Raw genomic sequence first — 9880 nt, forward strand, 5'->3', positions numbered from 1 at the left:
CTCTTGTCCATATCCTCTCATAAATTCACCAAAAGAACTTACCCATTGTCAGTCCAGGAACAACATGAACATAATTACAAAACACTTTTCACACAAAATCAGTCTTAAACAATTGGAGAAATATTAATTGCTCATGGCTAGGCCGAACCAATGAAATAAAAATGACAAGTCTACCTAAATTAATTTACTTATTCAGTGCCATACCAATCAAACTACCAAAAAATTATTTTATAGAGCTAGACAACTCATCTGGAAGAAAAAAAGTCAAGGATATCAAAGGAATCAATGAAAAAATGTGATACCAAACTGTTGTACAAAGAAGTAATCATCAAAACAGTCTGGTGCTGGCTAAGAAATAGAGTGATGAATCAGTAGAATGGATTAGAGAAACAATGCACAGTAGTAAATAATCACAGTATTCTAGTGTGACAAACCCAAATATCCAAGATTTTTTTTATAAGAGGTCACTATTTAACAAAAATTACTGGGAAAACTGGAAACCAGTTTGGCAGAAACTAGGTATAAACCAACATCTCTCACTGTGTACTGAGATAAGGTAAAAATGACATAGACATAGACATAGACATCTATGTTATATCATAAGCAAATTGAGGGAGCATGGAATATTTTACTTGTTGGATTTATGGATAAGGGAAAAATATATGACCAAATAAGATAGAGCATATTATAGGATATAAAATCGATAATTTTGATTATATCAAGTTTAAAAGGGTTTGCACAAACAAAACTAATGCAGCCAAGATTGGAAGAAAAGTGGAAAACTGGGAAAAAAATTTATGGCAAAGTTTTCTGACAAAGGCCTCATTTTTTTTTCGCGTTGAACTACTTTAATGGTCTCAAAATTCTGTGACAGATTTTTAGTCAAGTTGTTTCCATTTAAAAATTACTGATTTTAAAAACTAATAACTTAATACTGCCACCAAACAAATGGTCCAAAAAACATTCCTTTCCTCCTGAAGCTTTTATGATGCATTGTAAACATTAACCAGGCTTTTACTATTAAACTTAAATATTCAACTGAGACAAACAGTTCTGAGACCATTCTTCCACCACTGATTAAGACTTGGGTGGCAGGTCTTGTATATAATATTCATTCAGCCTTCTGGGCAGATTTTGTGACCTTGCCAGCTCCAGCAGCCTTCTTGTCAACTGCCTTTATGACACCAACTGCAACAGTCTGCCTCATATCAGGAACAGCAAAACGACCCAGAGGAGGATAATCCGAGAAACTCTCCACACACATGGGCTTGCCTGGAACCATGTCAATGATGGTGACATCACCAGATTTCAGGAACGTAGGACCATCTTCCAGCTTCTTACCAGAACGATGATCAATCTTCTCCTTCAGTTAAGCAAACTTGAAAGCAATGTGAGCAGTGTGACAATCCAGAACAGGTGCATAGCCGGACTGATTTGGCCTGGATGGTTCAGGATAATAATCTGTGCAGTGAAACCAGCTGCTTCCATAGGTGAGTTGTTCTTGCTATCACCAGCCACATTACCATGACGGACATCTTTGACAGACACATTCTTGACTGAAACCAACATTATCCCCTGGCAGAACCTTACTCAAAGCTTCATGGTGCATTTCAACAGAATTTACTTCAGTTGTAACATTGACTGGGGTGAAGGTGACCACCATGCCTGGTTTTAGAACACCAGTTTCCACTCAGCCAACAGGTACGGTACCAATACTGTCAATCTTGTAGACATCTTGGAGGGGTAGACGAAAGGACTTGTCAGTTAGATGAGTTGGCAGCAGAATGCAATCCAAAGCTTCAAGCAGTGTAGTTCCATTGGCATTACCACCATTACTCATTTCTTAAAAACATAGAGAACCGAGTCAAATTTATAAGAATGAATCATTCCTCAATTGATAAATTGTCAAAGGACATGAACAGTTTTGAGAAGAAAAAAATCAATGCTATAGTCATTTGAAAATATAGTCTTAATTACTATTGATTAGAGAAATGCAAATGAAAACAACTCTGGGGTACCACCTCACACCTATATGATTGACTTATGTGACAGAAAAGGAAAATGATAGATGTTGGAAGGATTGTGGGAAAATAGGGCCACTAATGCACTGTTGGTGGAGTCATGAATTATCCAGCTATTCTGGACAGTAATATAGAACTGTGCCTAAAGGGCTATAAAACAGTGAATACCCTTTGACCCAACAATATCACTACTAGGTCTGTATCCCAAAGAGATGATAAAAAAAAAAGAAAGATGAACCACATGTACAAATATATTTATAGCAACCCTTTTTGTGGTGGAAAAGAATTGGAAATTGAGGGGATGCCCATCAATTGGAAAATGGCTGAACAAGTTGTCATATATGATTGTGATGGAATACTATTGTGCTATATGAAATAATGAGCAGAATGCTTTCAGAAAAACCTGGGAAGACTTACATGAACTGATGCAAAGTGAAGTAAGCAGAACCCAGAGAACATTGTACACAGTAATAGTAATATTGCACAATGATCAACTGTGAATGACTTAGCTTTTCTCAACAATACAATGATCTAAGACAATTCCAAAGAACTTGTGATGAAAAATACTCTCCATCTCCAGAGAAAGAACTGATGGCGTCTGAATGCAGACTGAAGCATACTTTTTCTTCTTCCTTCCTTCCTTCCTTCCTTCCTTCCTTCCTTCCTTCCTTCCTTCCTTCCTTCCTTCCTTCCTTCCTTCTTCCTCCTCCTCCTCCCTTTTCTCTGCATTTTCTTTAGCAACATTGCCAATATAAAAATATTTTGCAGGACTGCACATGTATAATCTATATCAGATTGCTTGTTGTCTTGGGGGTGGGGGAAACTGGAGAGAGGGAGATAATTCAGGACTCAAAATTTTAAAAATGTTAAAATTTTTCATTTACATGTAATTGAGTAAAAAAATAAAAATTAAATGAGGAGAAAAAATTCACCTAGTATGCCAGAAACTTTTATTACTTTCTTTTGACATTATAAGATATCAGTTTATAAGGTAACACATATATGGGCTATTCTCAGGTTATCCCTTGCTTTTGCCATGCCAGTATCTCTTTGTTGCTCTCCTTTACTTTGTTTCTCCTTTGTAGTTCCTTCATCATGTGTTTCAGCCTGCTCGTATCCACCATACGCTTCTCTATTATGCTGAGTGACATTCATTTTAAATTTTTCAGAGACCAGCATATTCTATGACTCAATGATTCAACAACATCAAAAGACTATTGTTATAAAAAATGTGGGTCTTTCAAAGTTGACAAAAAGAAAAATGACAGATGCTAGTAAGGCTGTAGGAAAACAGGTACATTAATGCACTGATGATGGAATTATGAACTGGCTTAGAAATTCTGGAAAGCAGTTTGGTGGTATACCCCAAAAGCTATTAAACTGTGCATACCTTTTGACCCAGTGATATAATTATCAGGTCTGTATTCCAAAGAGATTAAAGAAAGAGAAAAAGGATCTTTGTGTACAAAAATATTAATAGTAGCTCTTTTTGTGGCAACCAAGAATTGAAAACTGAGGAGATATGCATCAGTTGGGGAATGTCTGAACAAATTATGGTATATGAATGTGATGGAATACCATCATATTGTAAGAAATGGTGATTTCAGAAAAGCCTGAGAAGAGTTGTATGAACTGATTGCAAAGTGAAATGTGCAAAACCACAAGAACAATTTTTATAACAACAGTATTGTAAAGACAAACAACTTTGAACGACTTAGGATATTTGATCGTCACAATGACCAAACACAGTTCCAGAGAACTTATTATGAAAATGCTCTCCAACTCCAGGGACAGAGGTGATAGAATCAGAGTTCAGACTGAGGCATATTTTTTTTATATGGATGGATGTTATGACAAAGCAGGAATTTGTTTTGCTTGCCTATATGTATTTGTAATGAATTTTGCTTTTCTTGCTTTTTCAGTGGAGGCAAAAAAGGAAAGAAGTTTAAACCTGAAAATAAAATTTCTATTTTTAAGAAGTGGGATTTGTTTCTGGAAAAAATGTGGAGTCATTACAGGCATCTTGCATTTTCCTGAAGGCAATCCAGACACTCTTCTCCTATTTAATTCTAGGTCCAACTCATTGTCCATTTTTACTGTCTGACCATGAAATATATATTGATGGATAAGCTCAATAGGTTATCCATTTATCTGCATGTCATAATTGGCAATATTAACATCACACATTTTTCATCTGCTTGATTTTTTCTTTGTAGAAAGCTAAGCCAGAGCCTTTGAATGCCTCCTTCTTGTTTGCACAAGACTCTGAGGCTTAGTGCATCTAGCAAGATACCATCTGCAAACAGGATGACCCAGAGTACCTCAACATCTGTAGAGAATCCCCCTTGAACTTGAACCCTGCACTGGATCTCCTCCATCATAGTAGCAAATACCTTTAGTAAACATACCTTTCTCTGTTTCATGGTTCTGTCAAGGAATCTTGAATAATTTTGATATGTGTGGGACACATTCTTGTTGGAAGAGAGCTATTGAGCTGTTAGAAGAGTTGTAGTGTTTTGCTCTAAGAATAAGAATATAAAAAGAAGAATAGCTATCATTTACATAGCATTCTTATTTATATAAGTGTTTTATATATATTATCTCATCTTATCCTCACAGCAACCTTGAGAGGTAGTTGCTACATTATGATCCCCATTTATAATTCAGAAAACTGAGGCAGAGGTTAAGTGACTTGCCCAAGGTCATACAATTAGTACATGTCTAAGGCTGGATTTGAATTCAGGTCTTCCTAACTCCAAATCTAACACTCATCCACTGCACCACCTTCCTTACTCCATGAAATTAAATACCTTTTTATGATCAACAAGTAATAAATACAGTGGTATTCTCTGGTATTCTTTGAATCTTTCAGTCAATTATGTGTTGGTAAAATGTGTGCTACTGTGTAATATTGCTTGTGAATATTCAGTCTGTACTCATTGAAGATACTCTCAGTGCTCATGGAGATTATTCTTATTTTTTTTTAAGTATATAAATGGGGGGTGGAGCTAAGGTGGTGGAGTAGAAAGATGGACCTGCTCTAGCTCTGCCCCATAGCCCATAAAATACCTGTAAAAATGACTCTAAACAAATTCAAGAGCAAAGGAAGCCACAAAACGACAGAGTGAAAGAGATTTCCAGCCCAAGATAGCCTGGAAAGCCAACAGGAAAGGTCTATTGCACCAGGCTCAGAGCGGAATGCAGCACAGACTGGGCCACGGGGCATGAATAGGACTGGAGCAGGCTTCAGGGCACAGAATCATAGGTAGCAGCTGCAGTTTCCAGATTCTCAACCCACAAATTCCAAAGACAGGTTCAAAGGTCAGTGAGAAAGCTCTTTCAACTGGGTGAGAGGGGAGTGAGGTCTGGTCCCAGACCTGGCTCTAGGGCAGCTGTAGTCAGTGCAGGAGCATCCACTTTTGGAGCCCTTAGCCTAAAGACCCTGGGGGAATCAAGCTGCTAATCTGAGTCTCAGTCCTGAGTGGTGGTCCTGGGATGAAGAAGAGCAGTGGTGTGGTGGAGTTGGTAGAGGCTCTGGAGAGGGAATCCTACTCACAGATCCTGGGCAGAAGAGTGTATGTGATTGCTCCCAGACCAGAGTGCAGGCCAGGAGAGGAGTAAACTCCTCTCCCTTGATTGTGCCACCTTGGAGGAACTGAGAACTTACGAGTCCCCACAGTATACCCTCCTCTTGAAGAAGCACTCAAAAGTTAAGTAACTGACTAGGAAAATGCCCAAAAAAAGGGGAAAAAATAAGACTACAGAATGTTACTTTCTTGGTGAAAAGGTATTTTCTTTCATCCTGTCAGATGAGGAAGAACAAAGCATACCATCAGAGGAAGACATCAAAGTCAAGGCTTCTATATCCAAAACCTCCAAAAATATATATGCAATGGTCTCAGGCCATGGAAGAGCTCAAAAAGGATTTTGAAAATCAAGTAAGAGAAGTAGAGGAAAAATTGGAAAGAGAAATGAAAGCAATGCAAGAAAATCATGAAAAGCAAGTCAACAGCTTGCTAAAGGAAATCCCAAAAAAATACTGAAGAAAATAATACCTTTAAAAATAGACTAACCCAAATGGTCTTTTGATTTTGTAAACTGAAGATCACAGATGGGGCAACTAGGTTGTTCAGTGGATAGAGCACAAGTGCAGGAGTCAGGAGGACCTGAGTTCAATTCTCACCTCAGACATTTGACACTCACTAGCTGTGTGACCTTGGGCAAATCACTTAGCCCCAGTTGCCTCATCCTGGGTCATCTCCAGTCATCCTGATGAATATCTGGTCACTGGATTCAGATGGCTCTGGAGGAGAAGTGAGGCTGGTGTCCTGCACAGCCCTCCCTCACTCAAAACAAAGTCAAGTCCAAGTCATGTCATAATTTCTCTAATGGCATGATCTTCTTCAGTAATGAAGGATGAACACACAACCCAAATGATGAAAGAGATCCAAAAAACCAATGAAGAGAAGAATGCTTTAAAAAAGCATAATTGGCCAAGTGGAAAAGGAGATTCAAAAGCTCACTGAAGAAAATAGTTCTTTAAAAATTAGAATGGAGCAGATAGAAACAAATGATTTTATGAGAAACCAAGAAATTACAAAACAAAACCAAAAGAATGAAAAAATTGAAGACAATGTGAAATATCTCATTGAAAAAACAACTGATCTAGAAAATAGATCCAAGAGAGATAATTTAAAAATTATTGGTCTATCTGAAAACCATGATCTAAAAAAGAACCTAGACATCATCTTCCAAGAAATTGTCAAGGAAAATAGCCCTGATACTCTAGAACCAGAAGGTAAAATAGAAATGGAAAGAATTCAGCATTTATCTCCTGAAAGAGATCCCAAAAGGAAAACTCCTAGAAATATTGTAGCCAGATTCCAGAGTTCCCAGGTCAAGGAGAAAATATTACAAGCAGCCTGAAAGAAATAATTCAAATATTGTGGAAATACAATCAGGATAACACAGGATTTAGCAGCTTCTACACTAAGGGATTGGAGGGCTTGGAATATGATATTCCAGAGGTCAGAGGAACTAGGATTAAAACCAAGAATCACCTACCCAGCAAAACTTAGTATAATACTTCAGGGGGAAAAAATGGAATTTCAATGAAATATAAGACTTTCAAGCACTCATGATGAAAAGGCCAGAGCTGAATAGAAAATTTGACTTTCAAATGCAAGAATCAAGAGAAACGTGAAAAGACAAACAGGAAAAAGAAATCATAAGGGACTTATTAAAGTTGAACTATTTACATTCCTGCATGGAAAGATGTTATTTGTAACTCATGAGACCTTTGTCAGTATTAGGGTAGTTAGAGGGAATATATGCACACACACACACACATATAATATATACATAGACAGAGGGCACAGGGTGGACTGAATATGAAGGAAGAATAACTAAAAAAATAAAAAATAAAAAAATAAAATTTTCTGTTGAATGGAATGTACTAAGAGTAAGAGAAAGGGAGAGGTAGAAATCTAGCAAATCATTTCACATACAAGAGGGAAGAAAGAGCTTCTACAATGGAGGAGAAGAGGGGGGAGATGAAAGGAAATTGAGCCATACTCTCATGGGACTTGGCTTAAGCAGGGAATAACACATACTGAATTGGATATGGAAATCTATTTTACCCTACAGGAAGCCAAGGGGGAAAGGGATAGGAGAGGGAAGATAATAGAAAGGACAGCAAATTGGGGAAAGGGATAATCAGAAACAAACACTATTGTGGGAGGACAGGTCAAGGGAGATAATGGAATAAATGAAGGGCAGGATCGGACAGAGAGAAATGTGGTTAGTCTTTTACAACATAAATATTATAGAAGTGCTTTGCATTGTTACACATGTAAGACCTATATTGAATTGCTTGTTTTCTCAGTGAGGGAGAGTGGGGAGGAAGGGAGAGAATATGGAACTCAAAGCTTTAAGAATGAATATTAAAAATTGTTTTAGCATGCAACTGAAAATTAAGCTATACAGCAATGGAGTATAGAAATCTCTTTTGCCCTACAGAAAAGTAGAGGGGAAGGGGGAGGAAGAAGGGTGGGTAGTAGAAAGGAGGACAGACTGGAGAAAGGGGTGCATGCTGTCCTGGGGTGGGGGAGATGGGGAGAAAATTCTGAATTCAAATTCTTGTGCAAATTCACTTGTGGAAGTGAATGTTAACTGAAAAATGAATAAATTATATATTAAAAAAATTTTAAATGTGATAAAAGTATATAAATGGGAAAAGTAGGCCTATAGAGCAATAGTTGGTATATGCTGAGGTCCCTTCTTCAGTAGGACATGAAAAAATAAAAATATGTTTAAATTTCCACATGCCATGCATTTCAGAATTTAAACCTAAGTCTTTCCTGTGGTCGCACCTCTAAGGCCCTGCTGATACCATCAATCCCCATTTTCACATCCATCCCAGGGTAAATAATTTGAGAGCTATACAACCTTCTCATTCCTCTCATCTCTTCTCAACCCCCACACCCAGGACTTGGCAGGTAGTGAGTATTCAATTCACATTGCTAATCAAATTTTCTACACCCAAACACAATACAATAGCCAAAGTGAGATAACAAACCCTTGAATTTTAATTTCATGTCCTAAAATGCTGCTTATAGATAAGATACTAATTCTTGTTGCTCTGGTATTTTAAGGGTTAGGAGACTTGACAGCAATCCTGTGAAGTCTGTAATGAGATTCCAAGGATGACAAACAGGAAGAGCATGATCAAGTGATTGGCTCATGATAAAAGCAGCTCCTAAGGTGTAGAGCTGGGATTTGAACCCAGATTGACATTGACTTCAAGTCCAGCATTCATTCCCCTACACCTTTGACAGAGAAATATACAAAATAATCGGTAGAAGGTAATGAAGTTAAAATTCAGCTGTTCAGTCATTTTTCAGTCCTGTTGACTCTTTGTGACCCCCATTTGTGGTTTTCTTGACAAAGATACTGGAATGATTTGCCATTTCCTTCTCCAGGTCATTTTACAGATGAGAAAACTGAGGCAAACAAATTTAAGTGATTTGCCCAGGGTCACATAGCAAGCACATGTCTGAGATCAGATTTGAACTCATGAAGATGAATCTTCCTGACTCCAGGCCTGGCACTCTATCCACAGTGCTGCCCCATTTTGCTGCTACAATTTTGTGTTATACAAAACATTTAATTCAATTTAACAAACATTTATTTAGCACCTGCTATTTTCTTAATAAAAGAGACTATATGGAATAGTGGATGGAGAGTCAATTTAGGACTTAGGAAGACCTGGTTCAAGCCCCACCACTGACACAATACTACCTGTGTGACTCTGGATCAATCGCTTAGCTGCTCAGTGACATTGGCAACTCTCTAAGTCTGTGAGTTAATAAAACAGTTGCAGATCTGCATTGGCTGAGGTAGTTTCCTCATTCAGAGCTCCAAGACCTTTGAAATAATAGATCTGGGTACAAAAGTAAAAACTAATAAATTATGCTAGGTACTGAGGATAGAAAAACTAAAAGGAAACCAATCCTGTGCTCAAGGCAGTATAGCATCACAAGGGATGCCCACAGTTGGTGGAAAGGAGAAGGATGATGATCTAGCAAAGGAGACTGAAAAGTAATGGTTAGAAAGAAAGAAGGAGAATTAAGACAGAACCATTTTCTGGAAGTCAAGGGAGGGGGAAATGACTTAGAGGAGGGGATGGACCACAGAGTCAAAAGGTTAGAGAAGTCAAATATGATAAGGACTAAATCCAATCTCACATTGGATTTAGCAGATGAGATGGTTAGTAAATAACCTTGGAAAAAATAGAGATTAGATTAACGGAAACCATTCAAACAGTATTAGGCAAAGTTTATAGAAAGTAGCATGTGTTT

At 37.7% G+C, this 9880-nt stretch overlaps 1 pseudogene; it reads right to left on the reverse strand.

The window, feature by feature from the left end:
- Nucleotides 1-1013: 1013 nt before the first annotated feature.
- LOC140534398 (elongation factor 1-alpha 1 pseudogene) lies at nucleotides 1014-1871 on the reverse strand (annotated as a pseudogene).
- Nucleotides 1872-9880: the final 8009 nt, after the last annotated feature.

Source organism: Notamacropus eugenii, chromosome 3 (assembly GCF_028372415.1).
Source record: "Notamacropus eugenii isolate mMacEug1 chromosome 3, mMacEug1.pri_v2, whole genome shotgun sequence".
Taxonomy (NCBI): Eukaryota; Metazoa; Chordata; class Mammalia; order Diprotodontia; family Macropodidae; genus Notamacropus; species Notamacropus eugenii.